The sequence below is a fragment of the Ochotona princeps genome, chromosome 19, assembly GCF_030435755.1.
Source record: "Ochotona princeps isolate mOchPri1 chromosome 19, mOchPri1.hap1, whole genome shotgun sequence".
In the NCBI taxonomy this organism is placed as follows: Eukaryota; Metazoa; Chordata; class Mammalia; order Lagomorpha; family Ochotonidae; genus Ochotona; species Ochotona princeps.
This window is the reverse complement of record NC_080850.1, coordinates 1,311,394-1,314,305: the sequence shown is the minus strand read 5'-3', so window position 1 is coordinate 1,314,305 and position 2,912 is coordinate 1,311,394.

The following is a 2,912-nucleotide window of genomic DNA, read 5'->3' as shown; positions in this document are numbered from 1 at the left end:
ATGGATCAGGTTGCCAGTATCAGGTCATTGAAAGCACCTTGCTGTCAGCAACAGGTCACAAAGCCTCCCAGGCTTCCCACATGGCCTTGGATGGATGATGAAACAGGGTTTTCTGCTGTCTTCTGCCCTGCTTGTGAGATTGACAGCAACTCAGTGGCAGCTGATGCCCTGGTTCACAGTGTATGTGTGTACAGTGTATGTGTGGGATGGACAGTAGGGAGGTGCAGGAGTGATGGAATTCCAAGACTCCATAGGGAATACAGTAGGCTGTGCCTTCCAATCTTCTTTCCTGATCAGTTCCCACTACCACTAGTGGGAAGGTCTGAGAGCCAGGAACATAGCAGAATGTTCCAGCTGCTCCACTTCTGATCTAGCGTCCTGCTGGGCTTGGACCCCTATACCCAGGTGGAAGACTCAGGTGAAATTCTTGGTTCCTGGCTTTGATCTGGCCTAGCCTCTGCCAATTGTGGCCATTTGGGGAGTCAACCAGTGGATGCAAGAACTCTGTGCTTGTCCAACTCTCTCTGTAACTTTACCTTCTAAATAAATATGTCAATCTTCAAAAACTTTTCCCAGTTATATTTTTCTTTAATGAATCTACTTAATGAACTTTCCTCCTTGTTAAAGAATTATTACAGGGCCTGATGCAATGGCTCAGTAGCTAAATCCTCACCTTGCTAAGCTAGTACCAGGACCACATTTGGGTGCCTGTTCAAGTCCTGGTTGTTTCACTCTTCCTTTCCAGCTCCCCACTATAGGTAATTTCTTACTGAACTTTCTATCTTTGGCCTCAACAAGCCTGGTTTCTTGGGCTCATTGTCGTATTTTCTTTTAAGGATTTTTCTCTTTTGGGCCCAGTGGGGTGGCTCAGTGGCTAAACGTGTACCTTGCATGTACCAAGATCCCATATGGCTGCTAATTCATGTCCCAGCTGCTTCACTTCCCATCCAGCTCCCTGCTGGTGGCCTGGGAAAGCAGTTGAGGATGGCCCAAAGCCTTGGTACACTATACCCACAAGAGAGACGTGGAAGAAGCTCCTGGCTCCTGGCTTTAGGCTGACTCAACTCTAGCTATTATGGCCAGTGGACATATCTTTGTCTCTCCTTCTCTCTGTAAATGTACCTTTCCAATAAAAACAAATATTTTTTAAAATGTCTTGGACCCAATGTGATTGCCTAGTGTCTAAATTCTCACCTTGCATGTACCAGGATCCCACGTGGGCACCTGTTCGATTTGTGACTGCTCCACTTCCCATCCAGTGGATGGAAGATCTTTCTTTTTGTCTCTCCTTCTCTGTGTAAATCTACCTCTCCAATAAAAATAAATCTTCAAAAAAGTTCTCTTTTTCTATGTTTATCTTTGTTGGTTTCATTATCAGTTAGGATGCCCCTGAAAAGGTTGTGTTTCTGAAATCTTTTTCTAAAAAGCATTATTTGTTAGAAAGCGCTACAAAGAAGAGGGGGGATGGAGGGAAAGAGGGAGAGAGAGAGACAGACTTCTTCCATTTTCCCATATACTCCCCAGATTGCTAAACTCCCCCATGGGTGCAGGGGCCCAAGCATTAGGGCTGTCTTTCACTGCTTTCCTAAGTGCATTAGCAGGGAACTAAATCAGAAATGGAGCAGCCAGAACTTGAACCGGGGCCCATATGGGATGCCAGTGTTTCAGGGGGAGGTTAACTTGTCACGCCATAACACAAGCAACTATTTTTTATGTTGTATGAATTTATGGCACAAAGAGCTTCAGAGGCCTTTATCTTTGTTTAATAAATGGTAGCATTTTAGAAAATTCAGCACAAAATTACACTTGAGTTTTGGTGTTTTGGGATTCAAAAACATATGCACATAAAATAGATAATAGAAGGTTCTGTCCATTTTCTGTTGCTGTAATAATACCACATAAAAATAAAAGTTTGTTAGGGTCACAGTTCTGGAAGTCCAAGGCCAGATGAGATCTTTACATGTGCACGGTTACAGTTATTAGGGGCAATCGGAAGCTGACCAGCAGAAGGCCTTGTATGTCTGTGCAGAATGCCTGAGCCAGCTGTGAGCCAACAGCTGGGACAGTGAGTGGGTGGTCCGGAAGGTGGACCCAGGTAGCACATTACAATCCCTCCTCTAGGACTCTTTACCTGAGGAAAAGAAGTAGTAGGTAAGTGGGTGCAGGTTAACGCTTTCTATTATCCAACATTTGCAGGTCACATAGGTACCTGTCATCGCCCACTCCTGATCCTCCGAGTTCAGATTATCTGCACCTTTGGCTCATAACCTTGCTGTTCTTGGTGACTCATCTAGTGAAATAGCCCAGATGTGACACCTGTGTAGGCTCAGCCCCAGGTACCACATCCTCAGGCCACTGCTCCCTGCTCCTTTGTGAACAAGGCACTGGGAACCACCCAGTATGGTCACTTCAGTGTCTTGCATGCTCCTGCTAGCCTGTTGTGTAAGCACAGTCCTATCCCCTGAACTTCATTGTCAGGGCCAATCACCCGGGCAGGATGCTGATTCTTCTTCTAATATCTGGGTATAGGAGCCTAAAATGGGCAAGCAACTAGAGCTCCACATCTCCCAAACCGTTTTGGTGGCTTTCAGTCCTTGTGAGGACTGGAAAACAGACTCTGGGGTTGTAGGGAAGCGAAGCAGAGGCCCCTTGACGAGTGTTGGAGCCACACAGGGTGTATTCCCTTTGGCAATCCACTTCCCACGCGGGTGCAGGGTTCCAAAGCATTGGGCCGTCCTCGACTGCTTTCCCAGGCCACAAGCAGGGAGCTGGATGGGAAGTGGAGCTGCCGGGATTTGAACCGGCACCCATATGGGATCCCGGGGCTTTCAAGGCGAGGACTTTAGCCGCTAGGCCACGCCGCTGGGCCCATGGCAATCCACTTCCAAGCTTTCCGATCCCTCATCTGCCAT